Genomic DNA, 15,962 nt, shown 5'->3' on the forward strand with positions numbered 1-15,962 from the left:
ACAACTGAGGGTGGGGTAGGATCACTGAGATAGCCCAACTCTGGGGATCCAAGGAACATGGTGCTTGACGAAGACTGCAGATAAGCAAAACAACTGAGATATTCTCTGCAAACTGCCACCTGCTGTCTGCTCCCAAAACCAGGCTAAAAAAACAATTGGACAATTAAATAAAATTGTACTTGTACAATTAACAAGTAACAGCACTGAGGGGTAGTGAAATGGAAGACCTAAAGCTGTGTGGAACAGACATTCAGAAGAAAACCTCCTACAATCCAGCACCCACCCTAAACACCAGGTAATGTTAGAGTAATTTAAAGCTGTTGGTGCACTCAAGGTAACTATAACAACAAATCACAAACTCAGCTCAAATCCTGACTAGATTGATTCAGCTCCTCCACACTAAAGACCTTGCAGAAGGAAATGCATGCCCATATGTAGACACACAAACTAGTAGCCTTAATGTCTACTGACCTACACAAGAAGTTTGGCTTTCAACAAACAGTTACAAAGCAGACAAAGAAGCAAGAAAACAGACACAGAGTCAGGGGGCAAAGCATTTAACAGAACCAGACTCATATGTGACACAGATGTTGGGACCATCAGACAGGGGCTCTAAATAGCTATGATTAATATGTTAAGGGCTCTGATGGAAAAGGTGGACAACATGCATAAAAAGGTGGCTACATTCAGCATAGAGATGGAAACAAAAGGAAAAGAATTGGTGGATAAATGGAAAACAGGAACAGAGGTGAAGAATTCCTTTGACAGACTCATCCATAAACTCAAAACAGCTGAGGAAAAAATAAGTGAACTTGAAGATAGACCAATAGAAATTACTCCAATTGAAACACAGAGAAAAACAAGTGAATAAACAGAACAGAATGTTCAAGAGCCATGGGACAATTTCAAATGGTCTTAGATTAACAATGATCTGAACACTGACTTTCAGTAGCATTTGACACAGTGGCTACTTCTTTTCCATGATGAACTTTCTTCACTTGGTTCCAAGGGCCCAACACTCTCTTCATCTCCTTTGTTCTTCACTGGCTGCTGCTTTTCAATTTTCTTTGCAGGTCCCTTCTTTTCTTCTAACCCATAATGTTGGAGTGACAAAGGGCTCAACCCTTGGTCTCTTCTCCCTTCTACAGTCATTCCATTGCTGATCTCGTCTAGTCTCATGGCTTTAAATATCACTTATGTTCTGGTGACTCTCACATTTATATCTCCAGCCCAGACCTCATTCCTGAACTGCAGATTTATATATTCAACAGGTTATTGGCATATCTTCCTGAATGTCTAGTAAGCATCTCAAAGCTTATATGCCTCGACTTAAACTCTTATATATCTCCCCACAAGACTATTCCTCTTGTAGCCTTCCAGTGTCAATGGTAGCAGTTCCATTCTTCCAATCTCAGGCCAAAAACCATGGCATCATCCTTGACGTCACTCTTTCTCTCACATTCCACGTCCTAATCACCAGGAAATCCCATTGACTACCTTAGAAATATATCCTGAATCTGACTCTTTTCCTCTCCTCTACTGCTACCACTCTGGACCTAGTCACCACCACTTTCTACCTGAATTATTGAAGTATCCTCCTAACCAGTCTCCTTGTTTCTAGTCTTATCCTCATTCCACTTTAGCCTGTTTCAAACAGCTGCCAAAGTGGACATTTAAAACATAAATCAAATTATGCCACTCATCTGTTCAGAACCATCCAGTGGCTCCCAATATTCAGAGTAAAAGCCTGGTCTGGGCTGAATTATGTCCCCCAAATTCATATGTTGAAGTCCTAACCCCCAGCACCACAAAGTGTGTCTGTTTTTAGAGATAAAGTCTTTAAAGAGGTAATTAAAGTAAAATGAGATGCTATGGGTGGACCCTAATCCAATATGACTAGTGCCCTTATAAGAAGAGGAGATGACGACACAGATAACATGAAGACCGAAGGATGACTATGTGAACACACAGCAATAAGACAGCATCTGCAAGCCAAGGAGAGAGTTCTCAGAAGAAACCAACCGTACCAACACCTTGATGTCACACTTCCAGCCTCCAGAACTGTGAGACAATAAATTTCTGTTGTTTAAGCCACCTAGTGTGTGGTACTTTGTTATCACAGCCCCAGCAAACTAATACAAAGCCCAAATCCTTTCAAAGGCCTGTGAGGACCTACATGATTTGGTTCCCAAATCTGTATCTTACCTCATTTCCTCCTCCTCTCCCCCTTTCTCATGCTACTCCAGCCACACTGGTTTTGAGCAAGCCAGGCATACTCTTGCTTTAGGACCTTTTCCCAAAACTGTTCCTATTGCCTGGACTACTCTTCCTCCAAATATAAGTGGCTAATACACTTTCCTCTCTCTAGTCTTTGCTCAAATGTGACTTTCTTAATGAAACCTACCCTGAAAACTCTATTTAAAACTTCAATCTTTCCTCTCTCCCTTCCCCAATACTCATAACCCACTTTTTCTGTTCTGTTACCTTCTAACGTGATATAATTTACTTGTTTGTTATTGTGCCAGAAATGTCCTTTGCTCCTTCAGATCCACTCTTTACCCTTTTCCACCCTGCTCTGTGCCCTGAGAAGGTGACATCTGTGGGTGGTATCAACAATCTTCCTTGCTCTCTGGCTTCTAGTTGAGTTCAGCCACGGGAGGCTCAGTCAAAAGATTGGATGTGGGGAAAAGAGAGAGTTCAGGGTGTGTATGTCCCCAGATTCTTCTGTCAAAGGAGACTAGACTGGTCAGCACAGTGTCCCTTTGCTTTTGGAGAAGCAAGGAGTTGAGGGATCGGCAGACTTTCAGAGGCTTCAGTTGGTTGGCTTCACCTGTAGAATTTGTTACTCACAAGTCTGTTGTTGATTGCTTGACTCTTAGAGGCGTGTTTACTGAGTGAGTCTGTCCCTGTTCGGCTGACTTTCAGAATGAAGGCCTGACAGTAGTTGGCTTGCAAAAGTATGTTCACTGAAGTGTGTTTTTGATGATCATTTGAACTGGTTTAAAAGTGGTTCTGATGACTACTTATTACCATGGATATAACTTTTTCTAAGTGTGTGGCAAGTTCTGAATTCTCACCTCTCTGCCATGCTGTGCTTTGCTCTTTTCAATCCTCTGGTAATGGCTTCCTCATGTTGCTAGCCTTGGGGTCCTTTATCAGGAAAGAGTCATTGAACTATGTGCATTCACTCCTTTTGAGTGTGTAGTCTATTTTCTGGAGGGATCCTGATACACCGTTTGTTTGTCCTTCTTCCCCTGTTAGAAAGTATACTCCATGAGGGCAAGGATTTTTTTCCCCCCCAGTTTTGCTCATTGATGTATCCAAGTGCCTGGAACAGTGTCTGGCATATAACGGTGCTCAATAAATATTTGTTGTTTGCTTGATATACTGGTCCTAAAATTCTTATTGGATATAAATTTATACCTCTCAATCTGCACCTCTCTGTATCACTTTTAATATTTATTTCTCTTTTTGTTCTCTGTATAAATATCTCAGTACTATTTCCCAATTTATATTTCTCTCTTCATCTTGTCCAGCCCAGAATTTATGTCATCTAATGGATGTCTTATTTCAATGACTATATCTTTCATTTTATTTCTAATTGTTCTTTTTCTAATCCAACTGTTCTGATTTCATTTCTGGCTGTTTACGCTTCATAATTTTTTGTTCTTTTTATAGCTATTATGGCTTCTTTTGTCTCTCTGAGGACCATAAACACACTTATATTAAAGTTGTTTTTATATAGTTCAGTATTATTTTGCTTGGGTTGATTTTTTTTAAATCTCTCGATTGTAGATTTTATGACTATTTTTCTTAGTTTTCCTCATATGTTTTGGAATTTTGTTATATAGGCTCATCTTGAATTGGAGTTTTCTTTTTATTCCTTGATTTTGCTCTCTTTCTCTCTCTGGGCTCACCTCACCCTGAGTAGACATTTCGTGGTTGACTCCATACAGTACTCTAGGGATCCTTAACACAGAACCAGGTCTTGGTTTGGGCTCCAGACCTGTGGTGATGTTAAAGAGAGAGTAAATCCTATCACCAAGCATGTGGACAAGTTGGTCCTGGGACTGGGGGTTATATCTGCATTCTCCTCCCATCATAGAGAAGTGGGCATAAATAACACATAGCCTCAGGAAGTAGTCAGTTGAAGCATTTTCAGCCTTCTTAAGGGCAGGAAAACCTACTTAAGTCCCTGGGTTTGAACAGTGAATCTGGCTCACGTCCCAGACTATCTACAGCTTCACAATATTTTCTGGTTTGTATTTCTGTTCTGTCTGTGGTTCACAAAATGATAAGCTTCTGTTTGAGGTTAGGCTGTCTCTATTTTCTCTTTTTATATTTTATCTATCATTGCTATGTGATTAAAGTAGGGATGGTACTTTAAAGCATAGATTTTTAACATATCTTGACTTGGAGTCAAATGGTCTCCCATAGCATAATTTTTGTTAACATCTTTATTGGAGTATAATTGCTTTACAATGGTGTGTTAGTTTCTGCTTTATAACAAAGTGAATCAGCTATACATATACATATATCCCCATATCTCCTCCCTCTTGCATCTCCCTCCCACTCTCCCTATCCCACCCCTCTAGGTGGACACAAAGCACTGAGCTGATCTCCCTGTGCTATGCGGCTGCTTCCCACTAGCCATCCATTTTACATTTGGTAGTGTATGTATGTCAATGCTACTCTCTCACTTCGTCCCAGCTTCCCCTTCCCCCCTTGTGTCCTCAAGTCCATTCTCTACATGTGACTTTTTCCTAAATTCAATCATCCTTGTCTCTATCTAGTAATGGGTTCCCATTGTATCAACAGTAAGTATGGAAACTGGCAGTTGCAGTTTACTTTTATTTCCCAACAGGATTAAACAAATTATCATTGGCTAAAATCTTGAATTGTCTGGGTACATTCTGCTTTGTTCTATATATCAAAAACCCTGAATGAGAGTTCAGAGAAATCCAATATTGCTTAGAAAACAGTTCTGTGATACCCAGCTTGCTTAATTTCACCACTGCTGACTCAGTGTTTGTCTATTTTTATATTTTCTAGAAAGAACATATTTTGGACTGCTTATCAGGTTTATGAACTTCTTATGGGTTCACATAAAAGACAGAGCTCTGACCAGCCTAGGTTAGAAAAAGAAGCCTAAGTTAGGCAAAAGGAAAAGGTAATTCAGTGGAGGGAAAGAACTTCCCTGCATTTCCAGGTATTTAGTTTCCTTGGTATCTTTACTAGTGAAACTGACTGGAAAAAAGAAACTGATTTGACATGAAAGTTGTAGCTTACCAACTGGTATCCGGTCTCTTGGAAATCAACCAACCAGAAACTTTTAACTCAGTAAATTTAATAAAAGGCAGAACTGAAAGGGCCAAAATTGATGGTCTCCAAATGAGAAAGTTGGAGCACTGCTCCCCACCCTGCCTTAGAAATAAAGTGCCTTTTGTTAGTGGTTTACAGATGCAGAGAATAGTTGCTATACCGATTCCACATTGTTTTTCATGTTTGAACCAAAACAAATTTCCAGAAAGTTTGGATTTTTCCAGAAAAATTTCTAGGAAAGAGGGATAGGATATAGGTTACATAAGAGGCTGTATTCAGTTGCTCAGTAGACAAACCTGAACATAACTTCCTGTTACTGTTGGACCAGATGGTGACTTTAAGGCATCTTTAAAACCAAAAACCCCACAAGAAAACAACACACACACACACACACACACACAGACACACCAGACACACACCAAAAACCAAACAAAGACCTCACCAACATGGCCAGACTGTTTTCCTTGCTCCTGAACATACTACTCATATGGGATTTTGAACTGTTAGGCACGCTGTCCCTCCTTAACATTCTTCCTTCAGTTTACTTCAATCCAGCTTCCACTTCCACCATTCTGCCAAAGCTGCTTTCATCAAGATCACCATCGACTTCCATGTTGCCAAATGCTACTTATTCTTTTCTCAACTTACTGTTGAGAAACGAATGAATAAGCTACTTTTTGTTAATTTTTCTTTACTCTTACCCCTCTTTTAAAATATTATAGGTTAACTGTGCATACTAATGAATCTCTTAATTCAAGTTTGTGAGTTGTAATTTTGGCTATTTATAAGTGATGACATTTTGTCCTCTAAAATCTCAGTGATTTAGATAAAACCTATCTTTCTTTCCCTCCCTTCTTTCTTTCCTTCAACTTCCTCCCTCCCTCCCTCCCTCCTTTCCTTCCTCTGTTTTTCACTTTCTTCCTCCTTTTCTTCCTTCTCCAAACATTTATAGAGCAAGAATACTTGATTAAGGAGACTTCCACGATCACCTCTATTACCCTTAGCACTGCTAAGATGTAGTCATAGATGGGCTAGACCAAAAATAGACTCTAAAATAGAAGCAACTTCATCCTCATTCTTTAGGTCAAGATTGAAGCACATGTGTGGAGCTGTAATGGAAAAGAACATTTAAAATTTTTATTTTCTTGAAGTATAGTTGATTTACAATGTTATGTTAGTTTCAGGTGTACAACAAAGTGATTCATATATATATATATATATATATACACACACACACACACATATATATACATATGTATATATATTCTTTTTCATATTCTTTTCCATTATGGTTTATTACAGGATATTGAATTCCCTGTGCTATACAGTAGGACCTTGATTTTTATCCATTCTATATATCGTAATTTGCATCTGCTAGTCCCAAACTCCCAATCCATCTTCCCCACCCCCCTTCCCCCTTGGCAACCACAAGTCTATTCTCTATATTTGCGAGTTTCTGTTTCATGGATAAGTTCATTTGTGTCATATTTTAGATCCCACATGTAAGTGATATCATATAGTATTTGTCCTTCTCTTTCTGACTTGCTTCACTTTGTATGATAATCTCTAGGTCCGTCCATGTTGCTGCAAATGGCATTATTTCATTATTTTGTATGGCTGAGTAGTATTCCTTTGTATATATGTACCACATCTTCTTTATCCATTCACCTGTTGATGGACATTAAGGTTGTTTCCACCTTTTGGCTATTGTAAATAGTGCTGCTATGAACACAGGGGTGCATATATCTTTTTGAATTGGAGATTTGTCTGGATATATGCCCAGGAGTGGAATTGCTGGATCATATGACAACTCTATTTTTAGTTTTTTGAGGAACCTCCATACTGTTCTGCATAGTGGCTGCACCAATAAACATTCCCACCAACAGTGTAGGAGGATTCCAAAAAGAACATTTTTAATCTACTATTATCAGTTGGCACCTTATATTCATACCTGGTTCACTCAGGCTAAGGCAGAAGTGTTACATCATTCTAAATACTCAAATCTGTGATTTAGGTAATAAGACAAGTAGTTAAATAATTGAATTTTTTCACTGTAATATTGGTAGAAAGTATATTGGATTTGGGCTATCTGGTTTGAGAAATAGTTCTGCCCATACTGGGAATGTGATTGTGAGCAAGTCATTTGACCTCTTTGAAATTTAGATTCCTCTGCTTTAAATTGGGGCCATGTGACTTCATCTCGCTTAGTGAAGTATGAATAGAATGGAAACATTTAGGAACTGGTGCATGACTCTCTAGCCTCATGCCAGGGTGACTACTGATGTTCCAGATGGCAGAGCCTCCATCAGCCTTTGTCCTGAGTGAGTGTGCTGCAATGGACATGTAAATGAAGCCTATGTAGCATTAGTAAGCAGTTAGCTTTTTGCATATTTATATTAGGTTACTGAATTTTAGGGGTTGTTTGTTACTGCGACCTAACCTAGCCTATGGTTCTGAAGAACCTAGGGGCAGGACAGGAATTAAGATGCAGACGTAGAGAATGGACTTGAGGACACAGGGAGGGGGAAGGGTAAGCTGGGACGAAGTGAGAGAGTGGCATGGACTTATATATACTACCGAATGTAAAATAGCTAGCTAGTGGGAAGCGGCCGCATAGCACAGGGAGATCAGCTCTGTGCTTTGTGACCATCTAGAGGGGTGGGATAGGGAGGGTGGGAGGGAGATGCAAGAGGGAGGAGATATGGGGATATATGTATATGTAAAGCTGATTCACTTTGTTATAAAGCAGAAACTAACACATCATTGTAAAGCAATTATACCCCAATAAAGATGTTAAAAAAATAACTAATATAGAGGGAAGAAAAAAAATAAGGCAAAAAGTAGAGGAAAATCTAAGATTTAAGTTGGATAATTTTAGGTTGGAAGAAACTTGAACCTACCTATAGGCTAAAGAGAAGGAGCTAATAGAGAAGGATAAATTGAATATATAGGGAAGAGGGTGGCAGGTCATGGAAGGATAAGAAGCAGGCTGGCCTTTAACATGAGGAAAGAGACTTCATCTCTGAGACCGGATGAGAAGCTTGTAGATTGTGGGGTGAGATGTTTAGGGAATTAAATCCCTGATCACTCATTTTCTTTGGTTAAGTATAAAGTAAGTTTATTTGCTGAGGGGGAGGAAGGATGGAGTTGAATGAAAAGAACTTGAGGAAGTTGGATTGGTGGAGATTTGGAATGGTTGCCAATGAGCGTGAGAAAGGGAGCTGACCAAGGACAAGTAAAGGACTTGACTGTCTCTTACACTCAATTATGAGCTCTTAAAGGCAAAGGATGTATCTTTATTCCTCTGTATTATCAGATTCAAGCACAGTGCCTGACATACTAGAAGTGCTCAAGAAATTCTTGCCAAAAACATGACTGCTAGTCATTGCTATTTGACCCATAGCTTTGACACTGAATGGCTGGGATTTTCCCCTTAACCTTGAAATATCAGCTTGCCCCAGACTTACTCTTACTTATTTCCTATAAAAGTTATTATTAAAAGAAACAAAATCAAAATCCAGTTCCTAATTGGAAAACTAAATCCCAGTATACCCAGGAAGCAAATGCACAGACACAGTAAGACTAATCAGTCGTGTTTCTCTTGTTGTATTTCAGACTCTTTCAACAGTAGTGGCAATTTTCCAAAAGGACTTTTTTTAACAGAAAGCTTTCATCATGTTCAGTTCTCATATCAAGCAGGTAGTATTGCAATGCATTTGCAGTGTGAATTGCAGTTAACATTCTAAAGAGATATGTGAATTTTGGGGATGCCTCGTGTGGCAATTAAGCTCTGGAGGAGTTAACATCATGGCTCCGTTTTAAATAAAGTGATGCATTTTAAAAAACTTTAAAAATTACCAAAATAATGTTTACCCATTGAAACCAGTAAAACAATGCAAAAATATGTAAAGGATAAGTTAAAAATTTCCACCTTTCCCATGCCCATCCACTGGAGATGATGTTAATAGCTTGGAGTATATTCTTCTTTATGCTTTTCTCTATGCTCAGACAAATATATGTAGCCCTATGGATGACTTTTTCTTATTGTTTTATGTTTTACTAAAACTACATACATTACTCTGCAACTTGCACGTGTAATCGTCTAATTTATCATGTATATTTTCCCCAGATTAATGACTTTAGTTTGAACTGTATTCCCTAATGTATTAAATTTTCCCTTTTTCGTAAATATTCAAGTTTGCTAGTTTCCTGCCATTTAAAAAAAGCTGCAACAAATGTCCTTGGTTGTACCTTCTCATGTTTTTAATTTCTTTTTCATAGCATCCCCAGAAATACTCTTTTGGGGTTTGTTATGAGAAAGCCCATTCTAGATATCGGGGGGATAAATGTGTCCAACAAAAGCTAACGTGTGGGACAGTGCACCAAATGGGGAGCAGAGTGAGAGAAAATCAGAAGTGGGTTCTAAGTCTTGTTCCAGGTTTGCTGTGTGTTGGGGAAATCTCCATGACTTCATCCCTTTCCTTGAAATTGAATTTTTAATGTTTTCCTTGTCATCACAATAGCCCCTCATTATTTCTGCTATACAGAAAATGCTGCTTATTTATCATATATACATGATTATGCATATAATACAAATGACTGCTGGCTCCATAGCTCCCACTCATATTTCCCCCAAACCATTTACTTTAAAAAATTTTCCAAAGGGATGCTTATATGCTGCCCAAAAAGTTATTTGGAGAAGCTTTATGCTCACTTGCCATCAGGAGGTGACAATATTCTTGTCAAGGGACTGACTCCAAATGCTCCATGCTTCCAGTCCTCTTGGTCCCTAAAGGTCCCAGGTTCTGCCATCTGCCACTGGGATGCCCAGACAACTCTGCTAGGTACAGTCATACAAGGTTTTTCCTGAACTGCCCCCCATGACTTTCTGGCCCTCTTCTCTCCCTAACCACTGGGCCTCAAACTCGGTCCAAGGGGCTGGGTGGAAAGCAAACCCTTTCCATTATTGACTTCTTCTTTTGGAAGCTCTGATCTTTTGGGCAGTCTTCTGATGACCTCTTTCCAAACTCTTGTTCCAAGACAAGTTTCAGACAAAAGTTCGCAAGGTTACAATAGAAAGCAAATAGATATATTTAGAGGAGGAGGACAGCCTATTCCAAATGCCCTGTTACATATATACCTATAAGGTGTAGCTATGTTCAATATTCTGAAGCTTAAGTATTCTGTTAATTAAATATGAGGGTTTTATGAATGAAGAATAACACAGAAAGTAAGAAAACTCAAAAGGGAAGTCATTACTTTCACCACACATACAGGTGAAGGGGTGGTTCTCATATTTGGTGGCATTTCATATGCAAACACACATATAGTGAGGAAAATGTAAAGAAAAAAGTATCTGTAAGGAGAGATTTTTTTAAGGAAGTATTTATTTAATGGCTACATTTAATTTTTTTAAGACTTTATTTTTTAGAGCAGTTTTAGGTTCAGAGGAAGATTGAGAGAAGGTACAGAGATTTTTCATATACCCCCTACCTCTACGCATATGTAACTTTCCCCATTATCAACATCCCCTACTTGAATGTTACATTTGTTATAATCAGTGAACCTATACTGACATATCATAAACTCCCAAAGTCCATAGTTTATGTTAGGGTTCACTCTTGGTGTTGTACATTCTGTGAGTTTGGACAAATTATGATGACATGTATCCATCATTATAGTGTCATACAGAGTATTTTCACTGCCGTAAAAATCCTCTGTGCTTTGCCTATTTATCCCTCTCACCCACACCCTGCCAACCACTGGCAATCACTGATTTTGTACTATTTCCATAGTTTTGCCTTTTCTAGAATGTCATATAGTTGGAGTCATACAGTATGTAGCCTTTTCACATTGGCTTCTCTCACTTAGTAATATGCATTTCCGTTTCCTCTGTGTCTTTTCATAGCTTGATAGCTTATTTCTATTTAGTGCTGAATAATATTACATTGTATGTTCTGGGTATACTACAGTTTATTTATCCATTCACCTACTGAAGGACATCTTTGTTGCTTCTGAGTTTTGGCAATTATGAATAAAGCTGCTGTAAACATCTGTGTGTAGGTGTTTGTGTGGACATTAAGTTTTCAGCTCCTTTGGGTAAATTGATTGCTGAATCGTATGGAAAGAGTATGTTTAGTTTTGTAAGAAACCACCAAACTATCTTCCAAGGTGGCTGTACCACTTTGCATTCCCACCAGCAATGAAGGAGTTCCTGTTGCTCCACATCCTTGTCAGCATTTGGTGTTGTCAGTGTTCCAGATTTTGGCCTTTCTAAAAGATGTTTAGTGGTATCTCACTGTGGTTTTAATTTGCATGTCTCTGATGACATATGATGTAGACCATCTTTTCATAGGCTTATTTGCCATCTGTTTTTCTTCTTTGGTGAACTGTCTGTTAAGATCTAAGGCCCAATTTTTGATTAGGTTGCTTGTTTTCTTATTGTTGAGTTTGAAGAGTTCTTTGTGTATTTTGGATAACTGTCCTTTATCAGATGTGTCTTTTGCAAATATTTTCTCCTATTTTGTGGTTTGTCTTCTCATTCTCTTAACATTGTGTTTCACAGAGCAGAAGTTTTTAATTTTAATGAAGTCCGGCTTAACAATTATTTCTTTCATGAATTATGCCTTTGGTGTTATATCTAAAAAGTCATTAACATACCTAAGGTTATCTAGGTTTTCTCCTATGTTATCTTTTAGGAGTTTTATAGTTTTACGGTTTACATTTAGGTCTATGATCCATTTTGAGGTAATTTTTTTGAATGGTGTAAGGTCTGTGTCCAGATTCTTTTTTTTTTTTTTGCATGTGGATGTTACAGGACCATTTGTTGAAAAGACTATTTTTGCCTATTGTATTGCCTTTGCCCCTTTGTCAAAGATCAGTTGTCTATATTTATGTGGTTCTATTTCTGGGTTCTTTATTTAGTTCCATTGATCTATTTGTCTATTCTTTCATTAATGCCATGCTGTCTTGATTACTATAGCTTTATGGTAAGTCTTGAAGTCATGTAGTGTCAGTCCTCCAACTTTGTTCTTTTTGAATATTATGTTGGTTATTCTGGATCTTTTGCCTTCTGTATAAACTTTAAAATCAGTTTATCAATACCCATAAAAAAAGACTTGCTGGGATTTTCCTTGGGGTTGCACTGAATCTATAGATCAAGTTGGGAAGAACTGACATTTTGACAATATTGAGCCTTCCTATCCATGAACATGGCATATCTCTCCATTTATTTAATTCTTTGATTTCATTCATCAGAGTTTTGTGTTTTTCCGCATATAGATCTTGTACATATTTTGTTAGGTTTATACCTAAGTATTTCATTTTTGGGGTGCGAATGTAAATGATATTGTATTTTTAATTTCAAATTCCACTTGTTCATTTCTGGTACTGGCATACCTTGGATATATTGTGGGTTTGGTTCCAGACCATCACGATAAAGAAAATAAGACAATAAAGTGAGTCACATGATGTTTTGGTTTCGCAGTACATGTAAAAGTTATGTTTACACATTACTGTAGTCTATTAAGTGTGCAATAGTATTTCTTAAAAAAAAATCTACATACTTTAATTAAAAATACTTTATTGCTAAAAAATGCTAAACATCATCTGAGCCTTCAGTGAGTCATAATCTTTTTTGCCGGTGGAAGGTCTTGCCTTGATGTTACAGCTGTTGACTGATCAGGGTGGTGGTTGCTGAAGGTTGGGGAGGTTGTGGCAGTTTCTTAAAATAAGGCAACAATGAAGTTTGCCACATCGATTAACTCTTCCTGTCATGAACTATTTCTCTGTAGCATGCAGTGCTATTTGATAGCATTTTACCCCCAGTAGGACTTCTTTCAAAATTGGAGTCAATCCTCTCAAACCCTGCTGCTACTTTATCAAGTAAGGTTATGCAATATTCCAAATCCTTAGTTGTCATTTCAGTAATCTTCACAGCATCTTCACCAGGAGTAGATTCCATCTCCAAAAAACCAATTTCTTTGCTCATCCACAAGAAGCATCTCCTCATCTGTGAAAGTTTCATTATGAGATTGCAGCAATTCAGTCACATATTTGGGCTTCACTTCTAATCCTAGTTCTCTTGCTATTTCCACCATATCTGCAGTTACTTCCACCACTGAAGTCTTGAACCCCTCACAGTTATTCAGGAGGGTTGGAATCAACTTCTTCCAAACTCCTGTTCATGTTGATATTTTGACCTCTTCCCATGAATCACAAATGTTCTTAATAGCATCTAGAATTCTGAATCCTTTCCAGAAGGTTTTCAATTTACTTTGTCCAGATCCATCAGAGGAATCACTATCTATGGCAGCTATAGCTTCATGAAATGTATTTCTTAAGTAATAAGACTTGAAAGTTAAAATTACTCCTGGATCCATGGGCTGTAGAATGGATGCTGTGTTAGCAGACATGGAAACAAGGTTAATCTTGTACATCTCCATCAGTGCTCAAAACGAACAAAGACCCCCGTCTTTGTGAAGTTTACATTCTAATGAGAGGAGAACCAGTAGACATAGAAAATAAGTAAATTATATAGTATATTAAAACTTCATAAATGTTACTGAAAAAGAAAAAGAAAGGCAGGGGAAGTGGGGTCGGGAGTGTGGGGCTGGAGGGCAGGATGCAATTTTAAATAGAGTGGTCAGGGTAGGCCCTATTCAGAAGGTGAGATTGAGCAACGGTTTGAAGGAGGTGCCCAAGCTGGTCATTTGGGCACCTGGGGAATAAGCATTGCGGGCAGAGGGAAGAGCAGTTGCCCTAAGGTAAGTGTGTGACTGACACACAGCAAGGAGACCAGCATTCCTGGAGAAGGAACAGTAGTGACTGCAGTAAGAGAGCTTATGAAAGTGGTGTAGGATCATGTAATCATCTGTAATCATTTTATATAGCTCATTTTACCATCAACTTTTTAGCAACTTCAGCCAAGATGTGTTTAATACTTCTTCTTTGCTGGCACTGGAGGCATTTAATAATTACTGATTTTTTTTTAAATTAGAAAAATTTTTTTATTGAAGTATAGTTTATTTACAATATCGTTTTAGTTTCAGGTGTACAGCACAGTCATTCAGTTACACACACACACACATATACCATATACATATATTCCTTTTAAGATTCTTTTACCTTATTGATTATTACAAAATATTGAGTATAGTTTCCTGTGCCATACAGTAGGTCCTTGTTGGTTATCTATTTTATATATATTAGTGTGTATCTGTTAATCCTAACTTCCTAATTTATACCTCTTCCATCACCCTTTCCCCTTTGGTAACCATAAATTTGTTTTCTCTGTCTGTGGGTCTATTTCCGTTTTGTAAATATGTTCACTTGTATCATTTTTTTTTAGATTCCATATGTAAGCAATATCATATGATATTTGTCTTTCTCTGTCTGGCTTACTTCACTTAGTATGATAATCTCTAGGTCCATCCGTGTTGCTGTGTTTTTAAAAAAATTAAAAAAAAAAAAGAAATTTGTGGGAATTATTTGAGCATGGGCCTAGAGTAACAAGGTGACCAGCTAAATTCTCTTTTGCAGTTCTACATATCTCTAAATTCTAGACAAGGGTTGCACTTAGTCCTGAATTATAGCGAAACATCTCCAGTTTCCATTCAGATCCACGCTTGTTCTGTTGGCAAAGTCTCAAAGAGTCCGGCTGGAGCAAGAAGATACTCATTCAACATTGTGCCTTGATTCCATAAGTCACTCAAAGATCACATTCCAGGAGATAAAGAAGTCAGCAGGTTAACATGGCACTTAGCTCAAAAGCACAGGGACTCATGGTAACAGATGCTTTTGCCTAAAAAAGAGCAACGTTCATATTTAACATTTAGGTAAAGGAGATAGCTGTAAATAGTCATCCTAGGAAATTTATTGCAGGATTTTTCCTGGCCCACCCCACAGAGACACTTCAACTCAGTGATTTATATTTTCTATCTTTGAAATTGATATTTGTATAGCAAATCTAACAAAAAGAAATTAATAGGTGTCAGTCCTGTCTAATTGATTAACATAATGTCTGGCCCCGAATCCCATCTTATATAAAAACTTTATTTGAGCAGAAATTACTTGTTTTCTGAAGGCGATCTGGATAAGAAGCCAGGAGCTGAGCATCTAACAAGTTACTTTCCTGTTTGAACAACTAGAGAAATGTGAGGAGCATGTTGGAAAAAGAAGATTGCTCTTCAGTGTCTGTTAAGAATTAGCTGTCTGTCTTTGTACCGTGTACAAGTACAATCTGTAAAATATCACATTCCTAGAAGGCAGATTAATGAAATTCTGAAACCATCAAAATACGCTACACCTCTTGGGTAATCTTACATGTGTTAAAATTATTACAGACATTTTCCCATCACCACAATGACAATCTTTTTTTGGCGTGTGAGGAAAAAGAGGGAAAGAATTCCTAAAATTAACATTATGTCCTCAACATGTGGCAAGTCGATCAGCTATGTGATAAATCTTTTTCAGAGCTGCACTCTATAGGGCAAGAGTGCCTATTCTCTTCCACTACCTCCTGGCTTTCAATAACTCAGTACTTCAATTTGTATAATTGAGCTTTGCATGAGAGCAAAGTTCCAAAGGCCCCCAGTGGGCAGTTTGTTTCTTGCTGAGCACATTTTAAGGTTGTATTTTGA

Source organism: Balaenoptera borealis (genome assembly GCF_965194805.1).
Source record: "Balaenoptera borealis genome assembly, chromosome: 13".
Taxonomy (NCBI): domain Eukaryota; kingdom Metazoa; phylum Chordata; class Mammalia; order Artiodactyla; family Balaenopteridae; genus Balaenoptera; species Balaenoptera borealis.